General features: G+C 46.4%; 1 pseudogene; it reads right to left on the bottom strand.

Annotated features, from left to right (window-relative positions):
- Positions 1 to 21,975: 21,975 nt before the first annotated feature.
- LOC136656346 (5S ribosomal RNA) lies at positions 21,976 to 22,094 on the bottom strand (annotated as a pseudogene).
- Between the last annotated feature and the right edge of the window lie 479 nt (positions 22,095 to 22,573).

The following is a 22,573-nucleotide window of genomic DNA, read 5'->3' as shown; positions in this document are numbered from 1 at the left end:
AAATACAAAAGCTGCTGTTCTCAGGGGATTGTTTTACACATTTTTTTTTTTACCAAGAATACCCCATTTCAAAGGGAAAGTCAAAATCTATTTAAAGAAACATACATGTTCTGTTTAGTGCTGCACTGAATATTTAACTGGGCACATTTCTGGGGTGAAAGTTGTGCTTTTGAGAAGGCTTTGATCTTTGTTTGTTTGTTTGTTTATGGCACCATTCTCAGGTATTTGCAGCCTCTTCTTTTCCTAGCCTGCTCTGTGTTGCTGCTTTGGCTCCAGTCTTTCCTACTGTTCTTTCTCCCTGGAGTGAACCAGCCAATCAGGGAGCATGCCGGTATCTTGCATGAAGGCATGACTCCACACAACCAACCAGATTTGTGTATTTGATGATACAGCCATAGGGACACAAATCCAATTCAGGATTTGTGCAGGCAACACATTGCTGATTTGTGTTGCCCTCCCTCTGAATGAGCATCAGGAGGAAATATGGGAGTGTAAGAGCACCACTAGATACGGGTACTTCCCTGCTAAGCTCCACCTACATTACTTGTGTCACCACTTCTACACAACAGGCAATTTTCACAATGGAGAGAGGTGAAAAGCGGTGTGCCCCAAGGATCTGTCCTGGGACCGGTGCTTTTCAACCTCTTCATAAATGACCTGGAGACAGGGTTGAGCAGTGAAGTGGCTAAGTTTGCAGACGACACCAAACTTTTCCGAGTGGTAAAGACCAGAAGTGATTGTGAGGAGCTCCAGAAGGATCTCTCCAGACTGGCAGAATGGGCAGCAAAATGGCAGATGCGCTTCAATGTCAGTAAGTGTAAAGTCATGCACATTGGGGCAAAAAATCAAAACTTTAGATATAGGCTGATGGGTTCTGAGCTGTCTGTGACAGATCAGGAGAGAGATCTTGGGGTGGTGGTGGACAGGTCGATGAAAGTGTCAACCCAATGTGCGGTGGCAGTGAAGAAGGCCAATTCTATGCTTGGGATCATTAGGAAAGGTATTGAGAACAAAACGGTTAGTATTATAATGCCGTTGTACAAATCGATGGTAAGGCCACACCTGGAGTATTGTGTCCAGTTCTGGTGGCCGCATCTCAAAAAAGACATAGTGGAAATGGAAAAGGTGCAAAAGAGAGCGACTAAGATGATTACGGGGCTGGGGCACCTTCCTTATGAGGAAAGGCTACGGCGTTTGGGCCTCTTCAGCCTAGAAAAGAGACGCTTGAGGGGGGACATGATTGAGACATACAAAATTATGCAGGGGATGGACAGAGTGGATAGGGAGATGCTCTTTACACTCTCACATAATACCAGAACCAGGGGACATCCACTAAAATTGAGTGTTGGGCGGGTTAGGACAGACAAAAGAAAATATTTCTTTACTCAGCGCGTGGTCGGTCTGTGGAACTCCTTGCCACAGGATGTGGTGCTGGCGTCTAGCCTAGACGCCTTTAAAAGGGGATTGGACGAGTTTCTGGAGGAAAAATCCATTATGGGGTACAAGCCATGATGTGTATGCGCAACCTCCTGATTTTAGGAATGGGTTAAGTCAGAATGCCAGATGTAGGGGAGAGCACCAGGATGAGGTCTCTTGTTATCTGGTGTGCTCCCTGGGGCATTTGGTGGGCCGCTGTGAGATACAGGAAGCTGGACTAGATGGGCCTATGGCCTGATCCAGTGGGGCTGTTCTTATGTTCTTATGTTCTTAACAGGCTACCATTCTGAGCCTCTTGGTGAAAAGTGTGCATTCAGGAGATCATTTTGTTTGTTTTATAGTGAGCAACAATTTTGGCTCACTATTTTTGGCTCAGTTACTTTTATTATAATATAGGAAATGATGTAAGCTTTTTTTTCTCTTTATAGTGCAGACAACATTTCCGTCTTGAATATGGTGACATTTCCATATCCAATTTATTTTGCATTGCCTTTAGAGTAGAGCACAAGGATCTCCTCAATATGTGAGGCAGCTGCTGTTGCCTGTATGATAAACTTCCCAAGCTAGCTCACGCTTTCATTCATAATAGGATCGGATTGGATAGCAGGAATGGGTTACAGAGGTGAGTCTGTTTTTTTAACTCATATTGGCAGTGCTCTTGAACATGAAAAGAGCCTATTAAATGACTAAACCTTTTGTTGACAGGGCCTAGTTTTCTTCCCCAACCCTTTAAGGATTTCTGCTGATCATACTGCCTATGTCAAAAAAATAGGTCTGCTATCAAGATCAATCCTTTCAGACGCTTGGAGATGGAAAATCTCAAATGCTACTGAGAAGGTGATAATCGCTGAAGAAATTCCCTTGCTAGGCTTGCTGGTTAAAGCCTCTTTCCACTGTTCCTCCAGAGTAGTTCCATTGGTTTAGCAGAGCTCTTCAGCAGGAAAGGATACTATTTAGTCACCATTGTTGTCCACCTGCACACACTTAGAGCCAAACTAAACAGGATGTTAAATGCAGGCTTGTCTAGTTTGGTGCAGCAGCTGTGTGTAGTTCCAACCTAGATCAGGAAAACCATATGGAGCTAGGGGGTGTTCAACTCCTTCCTTCTGTACTGTGTGCCTGCTGAAAATCACCCCTTGAAACAGCTACTTAACCCTGAAAGTGTCAAATACTGCTTGAAGATAATGAAAGTATGACTTATAAAGACTGTTAACATTATCAATGTCCACTGCAAAAATGGCTTTACTTCTTCTTGCCAGAGTCCACACATAGCTGTTTTTCGCCATCATTTGTCTTGTGGGAGGAACAGAAAGAGATATCTGTCTCTGCATTCCATGAGCATGGAAGATCCTTCACATGTATTTAATTTCCTATCTATGGCCAGGTTCCTGTTTGCTACCCAGCTGCAACCTATCTTTGACTTGTTACCTTTTAAGAAACATAGAGCTCACTTCCTATCTGTTGCGGTATTCTTGGATCATCCCAGCTTGTCCTTCATCACTCTTTCAAAAGAGGAAATGCCAGCCTTATGATATTCTTTAAGAACTCCAAGTGCAACCCAAACTGGGAGCTCTGCCGATGCAGTGGTCCCTCTACCTGTGGAAGGTGTCACAAACGTGCCTGTAACGTCCATGGCGGGAGGAGGCCCCTGCCCTGGGGTCAGTACTGAGCGCGAGGGGCTTACCCGGTCGAGGCGCGGTGGTCGGGGGTGAATTAATGAATGGGAAGCAGGTATGGCAGCTTTACACAGACGGTTTAATTGAGTCAACCTCTTTACATTCATGGGGGCTCGTTACTTCACGGCCTCCCTCAGTCTAGGCTGACTGGTGTCATCGGAGCGGCTCAGGCCCCGGTCCTTCCGGTTCTTTGGAGATTGTAGTCCCAGCCTCCCGGCCTGAGTCGCTCGGCCCTGCGCCTGGGCTCTGGGGGACACTGCCCCGGCTGTCCGGGGTCAGGCTGGCTGGCCTTGGGAGGACCCACGGTACCTTGGTGTTGGCTCCCTTCTCAGTTAGTCCCCCTGGGTTGTAGTTGGCATTGAGCGTCCGTCTTGACAACCACCTCTCTCCAGGGTATGCTCTCTGGGTCTGGGCAGGCCCTGGCTCAGGGAGGTCTCTGCCCCGGCCTCCTCTCTCTAGAGCTGACCGCAGCCCCCTTCCTATGGAGGCCTTTCTCCTTTCCCTTTGGCCTGCGTCACCTTCTCCCTCTGGCTTCCCTCTGGCCTTCTACCCCTCCGGAGAGGAGCAACCTCCCTCTTCCCTCTCCAGCTCCCTTATGAGGCTTACCTCAGGTCTGCCTAACCCCACCCTTCCGGCCCACGTGTCTTCCTGCTCCCAGCTGTTCCCTGTCCCTACTCCCGTGTAGGTGTCCTGCACGGCCCCCAGTCCTGCTGACACTCGGGCCTTGACTCCCGAGGAGAGCCCTGTGCCCAGGGAACTCCTGGCCACCTGGGCTGGGTCCAGGTGACAGTGCCATAAAGCACATTCATGATACCTCAAAGTAAGCACCTTCAGCAGAGCAACCTGCACTGCCCCACCAGCACTATATTTGGAGCCCCTAGCTGTCAGTACAATCAGGTAAGGCGCTATAAGATGTGAAGGGTGGGGGAAGGCAGGGAGGGGGGTTTCTGGGTGGGGAGAGAGCAGAATGGCATGGGTCAGGCTTGGGGGGGCAGGATTGGCTGAGGCCTCCTTCACCATACCCTAACCCCCTTCCTGGGCCAGGCAGCCTTACACCAGGTGCACAGGTATCTCCCAGCTAAATAGCTGGTGGAGATCCAAGTAGCCCCATAAGGCAGGCTGGGGTGTTACTCAGGGTAAGGGGAAAAATATCCCTTACCTCCTCTGAGAAGCTTAAATGATCATGTTGTAGTTCCCTGGGTGAAAACAAAGAGACAGTATAGTTACAAAAAGAGGGATCGATGTATGACAGCATCTAAGGCCTGTCTTCCACATCAACAAGTTGACCAAAGGGATGAAAAAAAACCACGTGGTGGGATTTTCCTTTAGATCCAAGGCTTTACATAATCTTTCCACTGTCCAACTATATGATTATTGTGATACATATGGGTGTTATCAAATCTGTTTTCCATCTAGGTATTTACAATTCTCCATAAACTGTAATAAGCGCCTTGCACGGCATTTAAAAATAGAAATAATGATACCAACTCCCTGTCCATCCCTGTAGAAAAAAAAACAGTTTTGTTTATAGCATTTTCTGCATCTCTGTGAGAGAATGAAAGATGAATTGTGTAAAACTGACTGTGTTTTGGTTTGGAAGTGGCAGTGTCCTGGGGAAGTAGTCATTTTTGAAGGTCTTAAGATAGTGTATAAATAGCACATCAAATACTTGCAGAAATTCTAATATTCTTAACCAGTAAGCAGAGCGACCGTTTTAGAAGGATGTCACTTCTTTTTATTTTTTATTTTTTACCATTGTTACTAACTGGATTAACATTTGCAAACTTGTATAATCTCAAACAGTGGTGTACTGGGGAGGGACCAGGGGGACACTTGACCCTGGGCAGCATGTCTGGGGGGCACCTTCCCGCCATGCTGCTACGCCCCACCAGTCCTGCATGCTGCCTCCCTTCTGGAGGCTTTCGAAGGACCAGAGAAGCCAAAAGCCTCCGGAAGGGAAACAGCTGGCAGGCCTGGTGGGGGGAAGGCAGCCAGGTCAGTGAAGGGGGGGCGGTAGCTTGCGGTCATGGTCCTGGCCTGGCACTGGAGCCAGGATTGCCACTGAACTTAAATCTTACTGAAATAATAACTGAGAGTTTTCCATTCATGATGGAATTCCTTTGGAAACAATTCAATTTCAGAATTTTCACATTTCAATATCATTGAATGTATCCAGGCTGAGATATTTCTGTATGTGGGAATGAATGGAATTTTGCAGCAGCAACTTCCAGCATCAGAAAAGTTCAAGTATATTTCCCTAAATAAAGAAGCTATTGCCATGTTCATTCCAGCTAGCATACTACATTGCCATCTTTATCTGCCCACCCCTCCCCCACCCCCCACCGATCAAGAACTGAAGACTGCTCTGGGTTTCCTTGCCACTAGAAGTGCAGCAGGTGAATACCAGGTACAGAGCCTTTTGAGTTCTGGCACCAACATTATGTCTGGTACTCTCAAAGGAAGCCCACCTGCTTCTTTATGTCCTTTTTGACACCTCATCAAAATCTGGCTTTTTAAGGACTCCTTTGGAAGAGATAAATGGCTTTACTGGGCTCCTTTTCTGTTTGCTGAGACTGGTGTTGACCAATTCCTCCTTTTCATTTTGCAGATTGCTTTTTTTTTTTTTTAAATTTCTGATTAACTTGTTCTGACCATGTGCTCTTTTATTGTATTATGATTTTCATTGTGCTACTTTGAGCTATTCTTTAAGATGAGTTGGGGACCCAAAATTATAGGGTGTAATTTGACTCTGTCTTTCTAATTTATATCAGTCCTTTTCTCAGCAAATGGCATAGTGGACAGCAGATTAGAATACATTCTGGACAAGGATTTTAAATCATAAAATCTAGTGGGTACCAGCAACCTGATACAGCTATTGTACATCCTACTACCTTCATTGCAACTGGAGTTGTAACTCTTATGCAATTTAATTCCCCTTCCTCCTATGCTGGCAAGCCAGTCTTGTTCATCGTTTCCTCCTCCCATGATGCATCAGTACAGGAATATTCATTTCCTAAAGGCAATTGAAAAGTAGCTCTTCTCTAGGACAAAGGTTGTATTGCTGCAGACATCTTTAAGATGCCAATGTCTAACCACATCCCCCTCTCTGTCAGATCTCTTTGACTGCTCAAAGGACTCTTGTGCTGTGTTTCCTCTTGTCAGTGACCTTATTTTCCGACTCAGCACTGCTGTGACACTGCTCCCTGTAACCTTCACAGGCATTTCAGAGCTTGCCATTCATTGGTAATATTTCCAAGGCTTAATGTAAAGAAGAATAAATGTTTCCATAGACATGAAATCACAACTTGGCCCAGGCCTGTTGGCAGAAATAAGCTCTTCTTGCTTTAACCAGTTATTTGCTGTTCAACTGCTTTCAAACCTGCTTTGTACAAGAGAAAGTTTCCAGAGACCTAAACACAGAAGAACGTAGGAAGATGCCTTAAATTAGGGATGTCAAACATAAGGCCTGAGGGCTAGATGCGCCCCTTTCCGGAAGCAATTTCTCTGGCCCCCATTATAATTGGGCTTTTCAAGCACGATCCTGCCCGCTCTCTTAGGTCATCGGAGAGGGCCCTGTTAAGAGTGCTGTTGCCAGGAGGGGTGCAGTGGCCTCCTCCACTTTTATGAAAATCTAAAATTGCCCCTTCAATAGTGAGTTTCCGGCAAGGCCTAAAAACATTTTTTTTCATGTGAGCTTTGGGGAATGGGTAAGGGTGGAATACCCCTGATTGTCTTTTATGTGGCTGTTTTTATTGTGTATTCACATGCTTTAGCTTGTTGTGTATTGCGTTTTTTACTTGCAACAACCTATGGATTTTTAGAATTACTATATTACTTGCTGTGTTGGCTTTAAATAATGATATAGATTTTAACTGTTCATTTTATGTAATAAGTTTTATAAGCCACCTTGAGATTTGGGAAAGGTGGAGTATGTGGGGGATGGATGGGATCTCTTATATCTTGAAATTATGAACAAGAGTTGCCCATTTTCTCTTCTGTCATTTGCAGATGAGTTTCTATGTGAGAACAAAGTGCTTATTTCTGGCCAACATCTGCTTAATGATGTCACTTTCTGCTTAATGATGTCACTTCTGGACCTCAGCCAGCACCATGAATGCTATTTGACCCACTATATGAAATGAGTGACACCCCTTCCTTAAACCCAGTCAGATCATTGCTCCATCTGGGAGCAGCTTCCCCAAGGTTTCAGGTAGACATTTTTCCCAGCTGTGCCTGGTGATGCCACGGATTGCACTTAAGAACATAAGAATAGCCCTGCTGGATCAGACCAAGGGACCATCTAGTCCAGCTTCCTGTGTCTCACAGTGGACCACCAGATGCGTCAGGGAGCACACAAGACAAGATACCTGTGTCCTGTTGTCACACCCTTGCATCTGACATTCTCATGGCCGGTAACCTGTGATGGACTTTTCCTCCATAAATCTTTCCAATCCCCTTTTAAAGGCATCTAGGTCAGGTGCCATCACCAAATCCAGTGGTAAGGAGTTCCACAGATTAATTACACACTGGGCAAAGAAATATTTTCTTGGGGGTTTTTTGTATGTAAAGCTAACCGATCCTCCCCACCAAAATGTTGTTTAAATACATTTCTGTACAGATTTTTGAGATCAATATATTGTAGTTAATTTCTTACTCTGATTTTGATACTTTCATGCTGATTTGTAGTTAGGGAAAATATCATGCAGGCAGTATGCCAACAAGTACATAGTTTTCTCATTGGTGATGTAAATCTACTTTGAATGTTATAATGGCATCAACACCTGCTTCAGTGGACTTGCTTGATTACCTTGGCATATTTTAAAATTATGCATTTCCAAATTGATCCAAAGATACCAGCCCGTTTTGATAGGCAAATCCTCTAGTGTCTTAAAAAAAATAATGCATTACCTGGAACATTTCACAATGACTGTATCCAAAACACTCCACGGTTGAAAACATGTTGGCATCCCTTTTCAAATTCTTGGTCACAATTCATTCAAGGATCTGTGTACCCCTTGCAAATGTCATTGTTCTTAAAACTTCCATCCATTTGCTTCTGAATCATTTTAATTGAGCATTCTAAATACCTAGATATAATTCGCCCAGAATAGCTCTGCTTGTGCCTTTTATCCTCTTATAAGAAGTCATTTTTGTAGAACATACATGCCTTTGTTCCGTCTACCTCTGATGTTTGGCCACAGAAATTACTCCCTTGCTTCAGCATATGACAGCCCTTCAGCTCTGTTGACATAAATCATGAGCAACTGAAATTGGATGCAGTCCAGCTAAAGATGTTAAGTAAGTTCATACATTCCAGGCTCAGAATACAAAATCTGGTGGCTTGTCAAGTTTTAAGTTTCAGTATGAGAGCGAGTCTTCCTCCAGCTTGGATTTGAAAAAACTCTCACTCAAGCTGCAATCCTATGCACATTTTCCTGAGAGTAAGCTCAACTGAAGATAATGGGCTTACTTCTGAGTAGACAAGCCTAGGTTTGTGCTCTCAGTCTCATGCAGCTGCTGTAAGTGTGATGGAAAGAGGGAGGTCTCCTCTTCCTTCAATCTCTCTTCCTCATCCCTGATACAGAAAGTATGGCTTGGCCTGCATGTATAGGAAGACCTGGGAAATGCAATTTCCACATTAAATTTTCTGATGCCTTTTACACATGACAGCCTACTAGTATTTCACACACTAAAGGCAAGAGGAAGCTGTATAGGTGGCGCAAGTCTGTGTTGCTCTATGAAGGCTGGTCAGACCCAGGAAAGAGCTTGGGATTTGGTGCGTGCTGCTGTTGCACCAATGTGCCACCACTGTTGCCCCCTCCCAGGTCTGATCCACCCTCTTCTGCCCCATGTCAACACCTTGTTCTGTCCTTCCCTAACCCCTCCCTGCTCCCTTCAACTCCCTGCACAGGTTTATCTGCTCTGGCGGGTGTCTGTTGGACCACTGGTACACAGGAGGCCACCGTGGCCTTCCCACTGGCGAACCCGCTATGCTTGTCAGCGGGTTGGGGGAGGCTGCACACAGCCATCAAGCAGCCTCCCCCAAGCACCATGCTAGTTACACCAGTGAGGGAATGGGATAGGATTGGGAAACTGATTATCATCTGCTTCTTTGACCCACCCTTTTGGGTCTCTCTTAATCTAGCAGCCCAATCCTTTCATCAGTTGGCCCATAGTATGTACCCATACTGGTGTGGCCTCCGCTGCATGCTATGGGCTCACATGCTATGGGCTCACTATGCAGCAACACAGAGATAAGTAAAAGAATTTATTTACCTAATCTGAGTGGGCCCAAGGGAGTGTGTTCAGGCTGAAAAGGGGGCACTGGATATCAGGGAGCTACTACTACCATCTGCCCTCCTCCAGCATGCCCCTGGCCAGCACTGATCCTCCCCTTCCCTGCCCATGACCACCCCAGCTCTCAATCTACTGGTGCTGGCAGTGGCTGCGCACCCCAGTGGTGTGCGTGGTCACCAACCATTCACTCTGACAGTCCCATTCCACAAACTGTCAATGCAGCTGCAGCACCAGTGGTTCAGGCCTTCCATTAACAGAATGTGAGTTCAATAGCAGAAGGCCCAGACAGGACTGGGCTGAAAGCTTTTCTTTCTTTCTTTCTTTCTTTCTTTCTTTCTTTCTTTCTTTCTTTCTTTCTTTCTTCAATATGCTAGAGCCAACTGGAGAACAGGAGAGAATTTCATGCACGATGGGGCCAGCTCAGATGATATTTTTCCTCCCAAACTGGCTCCACAATTTAATTGACATGCACACACAGTGTGCACACCTCTTGGCCTCTCCCCTTCCCCACTTTACTTTTAAATCACTTGGTTACACTGTGCTGCTAAATCTATTCAGATTTACAACCATGTATAAGGGAGTAATTTGGATAAACTATCCCCTCCTCCCCATTAGATAGGTTTTTAATGAAAGTGAGGGAAACGCGTGGAGGATCCAGGATATGAGCCTTAGCATCAACAAACAAGTAGGGCTAGTTAGATAGGAAAACTATCAACCAACCAAACCAGCACAACAATTCTTTGCAGTCCCAAAAGTCAACTCACTGCTTAAACTGGTGAATCAGCAAGTATCTGAATCTCAGATACTTTGACCCAGTTTACATATGCAGAATGGAAATATTATTGTCCTCCTTCACTGGGATACCAGGTGGGTGAACACAATAAAGCTTGAGAAATGTTCTGCACATTATATGTGTAACATGATTGAAAGAAAGAAGTACCACCTTCTTCTAAAGCAGCAATTTTCAACCAGTGTGCCGCAGCACATTGGTGTGCTGCAAGTGGTCCACAGATGTGCCACAGGAGTTTGGGAGAGGATTATTTATTAGTAGGGCCATTGGGGGATGTGAGCGCCCCATCAGCAGCATGGTATGCCTTGATAATGTTAGCGCCCTTGTCAGTGTGCCGTGAGATGTAAGAGGTTGAAAATCGTAGTTCTAAAGTTACATGTAAGCACCATACTGCAGTCAATGTACAGAACATACAGTCATACAGTCATACTGCAGAACAAGAAAATGTACAGTATATTTTAGTTATTATATAGCCATTTGGCTCAGTATAATTATCATTGCCACATTATTTTCCTAAACGGTATTTACCAGTATCTACAATTAGAGATTTGCAAAAGCCATTTTCTTGGCAATTCTAAAGCTGCATTTACATGAGATCTATGCGCATGTTCGGGACACAAGCCGCCTGATTATATTGCGGCTGCTGGCATGTGTCAGCTGGCATGTGATTGCTTCTGAAAATGCTCGCCTGGCTTCTGGCTCTGTTTGCAGGCCAAAGGGCAGGGTTCATGATCGAGCCAGTCAGTCACTTTTGCCAAGCATCTCTGGCTGTCTGCAAGCACAAGAGCCAGCCGCCACAGCCACAGCCACGGCAGGGCTGCAAATGGGTTTTATAAAAAGCGTTTATGCATTTTGTTTGTTTCCAGTACGTTTTTTCCTTTCTAGTTAAATAGCGCTCAAGGTGGTTTGCAGTATCAAAAGACAACAATATACAAGAACAGGAGATCAAAAGGAGAAGCAGCAAAGAAAAATCATGCAAGAGAAATTTGTTGGGGGGACTGAAATGCCCAAATCTGGAAGGCTAAATGCTAGTCAGAAGAGAAAGGTCTTCATGCACTAGCAGAAGACCAGCAGAGGGAGTGCTTCACAGTAAGACCAGCCCTGATGACAGCCTGCCTGCTCATGAGGCCACCTGAGGCAATTGCCCACCCCACATTTGCCGACCACTGTCTGGCCCCCTGGAGCCCATCTTACACTGCAGTGCTCCTGTGGCATGCCATCATTGTACATTCTCCTGTTGCTTCCTCTCAGTGCCTTGGCCTACAACACTCCTCACTTTACAGCTCTCTCTTTTGCCGTCTTCCCCTCTTTGTCTAATAGCAGGAGTGGGAGGAAGAAGCAGTACAAAGGCACAGACAGGCCCTGGCCTGGCATGCTAGTGGGGAGAGAAGCAGGGAGGGAGGCAAAAAAGGAGTCGTGGTTGTAGTACTGCCACAGAGGGAGGGAAAGAGAGGAGAGAGGAAGAGCAGTGGCCGCACTGGGGCATGCCACTGGGTGAGGAGCTCCATTTGATATGGCAGGGCACCACTCAGAGGGTGCCATCTTGCCACACTGCCTCAGTCACTAGGTTAGCACACTGAACAGATCTCAGGCTCTGAAGCAACGTCCTCTGTCTCCAACCACACCACTATTGTATTTCTTCTTTGGAGCCTTGTGGTAGTCTGTTACCAGGGCTTCCAGGAATGGGTTTCCCTCTCTTCTCCTGAGGGGGTTTCTGTCATTTACAAAACTGCCACTGGTGTTCCTAGTTACTGTAGTATTCACTGCTTGTGGTTCCAGAGCCTGTATTTCTTGCCACCTCCAGTTTTTCCTGCGAGGCTCCTCTGGTCACCCTGCACAGCCGCACCTCTACTTACTTTGAATTCCACAGGGGCGAAAGTGGGTAGGTGACTGGAATTTGCAGGTGGAAGAGAACAGTTGCTGCTGCCCAAATTTCAAGCAATAGAAGATCCATTGGGAACTGAGTTAGGAATTGCCACCACTAAAGGAAGAAGAAAACCTCCCCAGTTCTCCCATACCCCCCCTTTCCCACCCCAATGGACTGGGGGGAACTGGGGGCAGAGTAGGCCAAAGGATTTCACCTCAGCTGAAGTAGACCAAAGGATTAAATTTCCCTCTCATAAAACAGGCACACACGAGTGAGGAGGTGTCACATCGCTCCACAGACTTCTGCCTTGTAGCATATCTACCTGCCTTTGGGATTTTCCCCTCAGTTACAGTATAAATAAATGCATTTCAAGATTGTGAGAGCCAGTCATGAAAACGCTTGTGGAGAATGAGGGGTCTGAACTTATTTATTCTGAAAGTGTTAAGCTCCGTGTCACTTGCTGAAACACATTTTTCAGAATTCACCGGGAAAATGTATCAGATAGGTAAATGCTTAATGTATCTAGATACCCTTCACCCACACTTCTTTGCATCCGAAAGGGATAATTTGGTTCCTGTTCCTGTTTCCATACCTTTTTACTTGCTAATCTTCTGACAGGTAACCCGAATCCAGCAGCATGATCATTCACAGAGAGGGTGCCCAGATGCCATCTTCAGACGCCATCTTGTCAATGGCATATGTTTCTCCTCTTAAGGGTCTCTAAAGATTCCTTTTAACTTATGCTTTTCAGAGTTAGAAATAGGAACCAGTGGCCTCCTAGAAGCAGCGGTGTGAAGCATACAGTTCTCTTTAGAATAGCAGAAACTAGAATCTCTTACCTCTTTGTAAGAGGTTCAAAATACAGGGAGCGCCTTTTGACCTCTGTCACTGGGTTTCCTCTGCGAGGTTGCAACTTCTAAGCACTACTTTTGGTTTCATTGTTTCCTTAGCAAGCACAGCCAGAAAAATAGGCATAATTTTTAAACTGAGCCACAAATGATAGAGCTAACCAACAGTGAAATTAGAATGAAGAGACTTTCTTTATGATGGGAAACTCAAGTAATATGGCATGCATGGAGGGTTACTTATTATTCTGAGTGTGCTTTTCTCTTTCATTGCCAAAGAGTATTGAAATGAAAAAGGGGGAAGTACTTTAGTTCTAATGCACATTGGCGAACTCTATGAGAGTGGGAACTTTATGAGAATTTTGAATTCAAAAATTACACATGGTCTTTCAAAAAAAAAAAAACTTTTTAAAAATGTTGAATGCTTTTTTCTTAGAGATAGAGCACATATTACAATTGCCATGGGCAGATCACTAGAAACAGCATCCCCACCATGAGTTCTTTGCCTTCCCAGCTTAAAAATGGGTTGCTGCACAGTTGGCTGCCATCGCATGGAGAGTCTTCATATCCACATTCCTGGTGGTCTTTGGCATGTGATGACAATCAGTGGCACGGCAGCCCATTTTATGGACCAAGTTTCACATAAAGCAGGACATTTGGATCTGGGCTAACAGCCCAGTCCTATGCATGTCTACTCAGAAGTAAGTCCCGTTAATGGGGATTACTCCCAGGAAAGTGCGGATAGGATTGGGTTGTAAGACATAAGGGCTGTGGTCTTCGAACTCCCAGGGAGTTTGAAAGCTGCAGTAAGTTCTTGCGGGGGGGGGGGGAGAGGCAGCAGGGGGAAGGCTCAGGGGAGCTTCAGGGGCTTGGGTACACTGACCAGTGCCTCCTGCAGCCTCCGGGGTGTGCGGGGAGCCTTGTATGGCTGTCTGCAGGGCTCCCTGAAGGTTCAAAAGTGAAAGTGGAGTGATCGCGCTCCACATCCTGGGGATCGCACCACTGCCTCCTCCTTGCTTCCTGACTGCCCCCCAATCCCCTTTTAAAGGCATCCAGGCCAGATGCCGTCACCACATCCTGCAGCAAGGAGTTCCACAGACCAACCACACGCTGAGTAAAGAAATATCTTCTTTTGTCTGTTCTAACACTCCCAACATGCAATTTTAGTGGATGTCCCCTGGTTCTGGTGTTATGTGAGAGTGTAAAGAGCAACCCTCTATCCACTCTGTCCATCCCCTGCATAATTTTGTATGCCTCAATCATGTCACCCCTCAGGCGTCTCTTTTCTAGGCTGAAGAGGCCCAAATGCCCTAGTCTTTCCTCATAAGGAAGGTGCCCCAGCCCAGTAATAATCTTAGTTGCCCTCTTTTGCACCTTTTCCATTTCCACTATGTCCTTTTTGAGATGCAGCAACTAGAACTGGACACAATACTCCAGGTGTGGTCTTACCATCGATTTGTACAACGGCCTTATAATATTAGCCGTTTTGTTCTCAATACCTTTTCTAATGATCCCAAGCATAGAATTGGCCTTCTTTACTGCTGCCGCACATTTGGTCGAAACTTTCATCGACTTGTCCACCACCACCCCAAGATCTCTCTCTGATCTGTCACAGACAGCTCAGAACCCATTAGCCTAAATGTGAAGTTTTGATTTTTTGCCCCAATGTGTATGACTTTACACTTACTTACATTGAAACACATCTGCCATTTTGCTTCCCATTCTGCCAGTCTGGAGAGATCCTTCTGAAGCTCCTCACAATCACTTCTGGTCTTTACCACTTGGAAAAGTTTGGTGTTGTCTGCAAACTTAGCCACCTCACTGCTCACCCCTGTCTCCAGGTCATTTATGAAGAGGTTGAAGAGCACCGGTCCCAGGACAGATCCTTGGGGCACACCGCGTTTCACCACTCTCCATTGTGAAAATTGCCCATTGACACCCATTCTCTGTTTCCTGGTCTCAATCCAGGAGAGGACCTGCCCTCTAATTCCCTGACTGTGGAGTTTTTTCAGTAGCCTTTGGTGAGGGACCGTGTCAAACACCTTCTGAAAGTCCAGATATATAATGTCCACGGGTTCTCCCACATCCACATGCCTGTTGACCTTTTCAAAGAATTCTAAAAGGTTTGTGAGGCAAGACTTACCCTTACAGAAGCCATGCTGATTCTCCCTCAGCAAGGCTTGTTCATCTATGTGTTTTGAGATTCTATCTTTGATGAGGCATTCCACCATCTTACCCGGTATAGATGTTAGGCTGACCGGCCTATAGTTTCCTGCGTCTCCCCTCTTTCCCTTTTTAAAGATCGGCATGACATTTGCTATCCTCCAATCCTCTGGCACCGTGGCCATTTTGAGGGACAAATTGCATATTTTAGTCAAGAGATCAGCAACTTCATTCTTCAATTCCTTAATAACTCTAGGGTGGATGCCATCAGGGCCCGGTGACTTCTTGATCTTTAATTTATCAATGAGGTCTGAAACATCTTCTCTTTTAGCCTCTATCTGACTTAATTCCTTTGTCAGGAGAAGCTGTTTGGGCAGCGGTATTTGCCTGAGGTCTTCTGCCGTGAAGACAGATGCAAAGAACGCATTCAATTTCTCTGCCATCTCTAAGTCTCCTTTTATCTCCCCTTTCCCTCCCTCACCATCCAGAGGGCCAACCGCTTCTCTGGTGGGTTTCCTGCTTCTAACATATTTGAAGAAGCTTTTATTATTCCCCTTAATGTTGCTGGCCATGCATTCCTCATAGTCTCGCTTGGCCTCCCGTATCACCTTTTTACATTTCTTTTGCCACAGTTTATGTTCCTTTTTATTCTCCTCATTAGGGCAAGACTTCCATTTACGGAAGGAAGCTTCCTTGCCCTTTACGGCCTCTCTAACTTGGCTGGTTAGCCATGCAGGCACCCCCCTGGACTTAGTGGAGCCCTTCTTCCTTTGCGGTATACACTTCCGCAGGGCCTCTATTACTGTTGATTTGAGCAACCTCCATGCACTCTGTAGAGATTGGACTCTTTTTATCTTCCCTTTCAACCTCCTTCTAACCAGCCTCCTCATTTGAGGGAAGTCCGCTCGTCAGAAGTCAAGGGTTTTTGTGAGAGGTTTGCCCGCTATTCTTTTCCCGACCTGCATGTCGAAACGGATCGCAGCATGATCACTGTTCCCCAATGGCTCAGTAACATTGACATCTCTAACCATGTCCTGAGTACTGCACAATATTAAATCCAGAGTCACCTGTTCTCTGGTAGACTCCATGACTAGCTAGTCTAAGGCACAGTCATTTAGCATGACAAGGAATCCAGTCTCCTTTTCGTGACCAGAACACAAATTGGCCCAGTCAATATGAGGATAATTGAAGTCCCGCATGATTACAACCCTGTCCCTCCTTGTCACCTCCCTGATCTGTTTCCTCATTTCAAGGTCCCCTTCTGGTTTCTGGTCTGGAGTACGATAGTATGCCCCCAGTATTACATCACTCCTCAGGTCTGTTAATTTAACCCATAGAATTTCTAAGGAGTCGGACCCACCTTCAATCTCTACTTTGCTGGATTCTATCCCCTCCTTAACATAAACGGCCACCCCACCTCCAACACGCCCCTCCCTGTCCCTCCTGTAGAGTTTATAGCCCGGGATTGCGGTATCCCACTGATTCTCCACATTCCACCAGGTTTCCGTTATGACCACTATGTCAATGTTTTCCCTTGTCACCAGACATTCCAGTTCTCCCATCTTTGCTTGGAGACTTTGGGCATTTGCATAAAAGCATTTGTACATGGAATGCCCCAGGATGGGCTGCTTATTAGCTCCTTTATCCCTGAATCCTCTCATTGTGCCAAACCGTCTATCACATCCCATCACGCTACCTTTCCCAATTTCTTCTCCTACTCTGTCTTTGCCTTGTTGTTCTCTAACCTCCCCATCCTTGTCCCATAGGGAGCAGGAGTCCCGAACCGGATGCTCCTCGGCTCCTGTCGGCCTTCCCCCAGGGATCAGTTTAAAAACTGCTCTGCCACCTTTTTAATGTTATATGCCAGCAGTCTGGTTCCATTCTGGTTCAAGTGAAGCCTGTCCCTCTTGTACAGGCCCTGCTTGTCCCAAAACGTTCCCCAGTGCCTAAAGAATCTAAACCCCTCCTCCCTACACCACCGTCTCATCCATGCATTGAGACCCCTGATCTCAATCTAGCTGGCCCTGTGCATGGAACAGGTAGCACTTCCGAGAACACTACCTTTGAGGTCCTGGCTTTCAGCTTCCTACCGAATAGCCTAAATTTAGCCTCCAGGACCTCCCGGCTACACTTGCCCACGTCATTGGTGCCAACATGCACCACAACCACTACCTCCTCCCCAGCACTATCTACCAGCCTGTCTAGACGAGAAGTTATGTCCACAACCTTCACACCAGGCAGGCAAGTCGCCATGCGGTCCTCACATCCGTCGCAAACCCCCCTCTCTATGTTTCTAATAATCGAATCCCCCGCTACAAGAAGCCCCCGACCCCCCTCCCACCAAGGAGTATCCTGAGTGCATTCGGATAAGGGCTCGTCCCCTGGAGAAGGGGTCCCCCCAGGGGATTGTTTCCCTCCTCTTCAGGATGTTGTCCTCCAGCCCCGAGACTTCCCACCTGAGCAGCTGAGGAGCTGCACACCTGGGGTTGGGATGAAGACTGATTGTCCCAGAAGTCTCCCCACGGTCCTTCTCTGCCTGCCTCTGCTTCTTCAGCTCGGCCACCAAGGCTTCAAGGGAGCGGACACATTCCCTGAGTCCCTGGAGCTCCTTGCACCAAGGACACACCCATGACTTATGTCCCAGAGGCATATAGTCATACATGTTGCACTTGATGCAAAACACTGGATAGCCCCCACCCTGCTGCTGGCTGTCTGACTGCATAGCTTTTTAAATTTTGTTTGTTTTTGTTTAGGTGTACTTAAAAACCCTACACTGGTTAGCAGCCCCCTTCTCAAGGGAAGAGAAAGGGCGGTATCTGGGGCCCTGGCTTCCTCACCCTGCTGCTGAACTCATACATATGCTAAACTCACGGTGCCTTACCTGGCACTTTGTTCCCGAGGCACTGGGTTTCCCAGAGGCCATGCGCGCTTCTGCAGAGAGGCTCACGTGGTGGCAGGCACTAGCTTTATACTCCTAGCTAGCTCCTCTTCCCTCCCTCCTTGCTGATTGAAAAGGGGCTGGTCTTCCCAGGTGAGATTTCCCTGAATGGGGTGCTTGGATTTGCCTAATGGGGCTCTTATCAACTCCTAAAGGTCAATTGCTATGACCTAAAGGACAGTGACTATGCTAAATTGCCCTGGTTCGGTGGGAACTGACCCTTCCTAGGTTCTTACCCTCCTAACTTCAGATCTCTGAGGCTGGACTCTTTTTTAACCTCAAGCTGGTTTTTATTTGAGTTTAAACTGCACTGGTTTAAGAGTTTTTTGGGCTTGGCAGAACTTACACACTAAGGTTTAAATCCTGTTTAGCCCTGCTAAAATCCTGCTTTTATTAGGTGTGCACCTTTATTTTATTTATTTATTTATTGCTCTCGCCTAAATCCTATGTCCTAACTTACTGAACCTTTAGATTATGTTCTAATTTAGATTAAGTTTAACTTGGGTTAAGTATAGGGTTAATTTAAACCAAGTAGAAAAACTTGCTTTATCCTCCTCTGTTCCATTTATTTTTCCAAGTGCCTGTACCTTGAGCTCTTACTCACAAGTAGGACTCTGCTCCTGCTCAGAGTAGACCTCTGTACGCACGTACGTATTTATTTTTATTGCTCTCACCTAGCTCCTGTGCCCCGGCTTGCTGGACCTTAGAATCCCTCCCTCAGGTTTAGATTAGGTGCTAATTTAGGTAAAGCTAAGCTAAAGGTAAAGCTAAATTTCAATGTTGATCTAAAGTTGATTTAAGGTTAGAAGACAAAGAGTTAGAAAGAGTACACTTACCTTCTCCTTCTCTTCCTCCTCTCTTCTTCACAACCCAGGGAGTCTTCCCTCTCCTTCTCCAAAACTCAGAGGTCCACTTGCCTTCCCCTTCTCCTTGCACAGATGCTAAATTAAAACCCTTCCCCAGTTCTACATCCCTGTTTTTAATTATGCCCTCTCCTGAACACAAGACTCCTTTGAAACTAGTAGAAATAGGGACACCTCAGCACAGATTTCCACACAGCATGCAACTGGAATGAGAATGCCCCATTTTCAAAGGCATCCCCATGGTAACAGTAACTTCATTAGAACAAAATAAATAGATTGAGAAGATAGCAAGTAGTGAGCAACTTAGAGACCTTCCAAAGAAAGCAGTTGCCAGTGGGCATAGATATAGACAAGACAAGAAAGAATCAGAACAGGTCCTTATTACTTTTCCCTGTACAGGTCAAGAGAAATGGGAAAGATGCTCAATTTCCATATTGTGAGGCCAATTGTGTATTTTTATCTTCCACTGTATGGTCATCCATCTGACATCCATGAAAAACACATGTCCTGTCAATGTAAAGAAATATGTCCAGCCACCCTCAGGCAATGGCAGGCATGTGTGCTTCTTTTTTATTTCCTTTGACAATCTTCTCTTGATCAAAATGTAACATGAGAAATGATCCTCATACATAGCATTTTTGGACTTTGAGAGTAGTTGAACAAGGGTTCAAATTGCTTCTAGGGAACATCACCCTATAAACGCAGTGACAAACCAGGAGTACAGATTAGAATGATCCTCAAGATTCTTTCAGGTGATTCTGAAGTCCCAGCCTATTGATTGCTCTACCAGCGCATGAAGCCCTTTGTAACAGTGGAAAGCACTTCTGTTGTTGTAAAACAGCTGCTGACTGAACACACGCAGCTTGGTCAGTTACCATTTTAAGATCACTGTCACATATGTAAAGCAGCAGTGCTCCAGAACCATCATCAGTTCTGTTTATTCCCACCAGAGCAGGTAAAGCAGTGGCAGAGGTGGGGAGAGGGCAAAACAGGGTTGGGAGGGGGTGACAGGGTGGGAAGGTTGTGATGGGGGTGGATCTGGCACTGAAGGTGTGTGCTGGATTCTATCCTCCTTTTCTGCAGCTTCCCTGCCACTTTTCCCTCCTTCCTTGGACTTGTCCCAACAATTTTGCTGGAGCAGGTCCAAGAAGACCCATTGAGAGTTGGGCAAATTACACAGGGATAAGGGAATTTAAATCCCTTTCAACTGCTTTAGGGTGCAATCCTACCCTGCGCTGGAAAAGCCAAGCCAGGAGGCTTGCGCTGTATTCAGCGCAGGATAGGGACCAAAAATGGCTCAGCTAGAGGCAAGGGGAAACTTTTCCCCTTATCCCTGTGTAAGGCGCCCTTGCCCCATGGGTCTCCTTGGACTTGCGCCACCTCTGAGGTGGCAGAAGTCTGAGAAAAGCGGAGTGGCTTGAAGTTGCTCGAACTCCCTGGGAACGGGGGTTGGGATCCAGCATAACTGCTGGATCCCAGCCCCGCCTCCCCTTCCCTGCCCACCCACCTGCATGCTCGCCCCCAGGGTTGCCACCGCCTGCCCCAGGAACGCTTCCCACCCGCCCCCTCCCTGCCTTCCCCAGAGCCTTGTGTCAGCCCAGCCGGGCTGATGCATGGCTCAGTGCCTCTGTTGGCGTGGAGGCTTGTTCCAGCCTCTGCAGGCCAGCCTGCCTCTGCACATCAGCCTAGCCAACTCCTGAGGAGGTGCAAATGTGACTTACGTCATGTTTGCGACCCTCCTGGGCCAGGGCAAGGAATTTGCACCAGCCCAAGTCAAGATTGCACCCTAAACCTCTTGATTCACCCCCCCCCCACACACACACACAAACACACTCCTGTTGTATACAGAACACCCATTTTTATCTTGGCTGCACCAGCAGGGTGCCTCCCATGTTGGCTTATCTGTTCCAGCTGGCCGACAGCATTCCAGTGACCTATGTGGGAAGGCTGTGGCTGTGCGCATGCTGTAGGAGTGCACTTCACAGCAGCCAGCACTGGCAGAATGCTAGGCCTGGGCTGCCTGAAGAGGTGAGGTTCAGAGGCAAAAGATTCTCATGATCTTTCATTCCTTTCTCTCTAGTGATAAAGTAGCAAACTGCGAATAGGAGTAAAATGGTAAGAAAAGATTGCTGCAAAATTGGACCCTTCTCTTTCCCTGAGATGCTCAGTAGCTTCAGATAATTTCCAAGCATTTTTCTGCTTTTCAGCTTATAAATGTGTAAAAAGATGGCATTAGAATCCTTTGATATTGCAGTCCTCCTTACAAATACAGTTCCACAGTGCTTTGATTGTGAAACCTCTTCAGGTCTTATGTACAAACCACTGTCTTAAAATAAGTTCCTTGATGTTCATTGTAGTTTCTTGATTACTGTTTCTGGGACTGTCTTTGCACTGTCATGGCTGGCCCATTCATAAGGTGGGCCACCTCAGGCAGGACAGTGCTGCGTCTGCCATCCTACCTGCCTCCCTTTCCTCCTCCTGCTCCTTGGATTTGAAAGGGAAGGGGGACCTGGAGCAGAAGAAGAGAGTGAGAGGTTAAAGCAGAGGTCCTCAGTCTGTGAGGAGCAGCTCCCTGGGGTGGTGTGGAAAACACACAGGGGCATCATGGAACACCTGCCAGCTAGCAGCAGGACTGTGACACAACACTCCAAATAGTGGTAGGAGCTGAGCTTGGTGGGCCGAGCTCTTATGCATGGGTTTTACACACTTGAACAAGCCCACCTGCCTGCCCTGAACCTTTTACCGCTTTGTAGCATCATGTCACCAGGAAGTAACTGGCAATGACATCATCAGCGATTGCGTCATCAGTGCAGGGGGTGGGCAACATGTGCCACGGAATTTCAGGAAGCACTTGGTTAAAGCGTTGGCAAAGTCTAACCCACCATTGTCCTCTCCCTCTGTTCTGTTCTCCCCTTCTGTTTCAAATGCAGGGAGTGGGAGGGGGGATGGCAAGGATAATGGTTGGCACCTTACTAGGTAAAGGGAATGGCAGAAGCCTGCTGCTTCAAGTGCCAGATAGTCTTTGGCCAACCCTGACTTTTAATGTCTTAATTCACTTTGGTTGGTTGGCAACCTTCAGTCTCGAAAGACTATGGTATAAGCCTACAGCACCCGGTATTCCCAGGTGGTCTCCCATCCAAGTACTAACCAGGCCTGACCCTGCTTAGCTTCCAAGATCAGACGAGATTGGGCATGTGCAGGGTAACAGTGTAATTCACTTTACTTCCCTTAAGATACATAAAGTGAATTTATGAATCGACTGCTTCGTGATGCTGGTATTGATGCTGGTGCTCAGTGCTGCAGGGCAGGACGAACTACTGAAACTACTGAGAACTTTTGTGTCATGGAAGTGCTGCATTTCCTTTGTTTCAAGTATGTTCTATAAATATTTCACTTGCTTGTTAATGCCATGTTATTGCTGGCAGACTGCCTACTCTCTTGTTTAGCTTTTCCCTGATTTTTCATGGCTTGCAGATAACTTGAAATGCACAAAGATTTAACCTTCTATATTTAGGCCCTCTTAATAGGCACCACATGAAAATTAGGAATGTAGTGAGTTTAGCAGGGCTTCAGAATCGCCCAGGCAAAGAGGTGCAGCTTGGAGAGCAAGCAACGATCACAGTCTTTTGGACTTGTAGAAGGGAGTGACAGCAGTACTGATCATACAGATCTTCCCTTCTTTTGCCCAGAGAGAAAT

Source organism: Tiliqua scincoides, chromosome 6 (assembly GCF_035046505.1).
Source record: "Tiliqua scincoides isolate rTilSci1 chromosome 6, rTilSci1.hap2, whole genome shotgun sequence".
Lineage (NCBI taxonomy): Eukaryota > Metazoa > Chordata > Lepidosauria > Squamata > Scincidae > Tiliqua > Tiliqua scincoides.
Note: the sequence above shows the minus strand (reverse complement) of the source record. Positions and strands in the feature narration are given on the sequence as shown.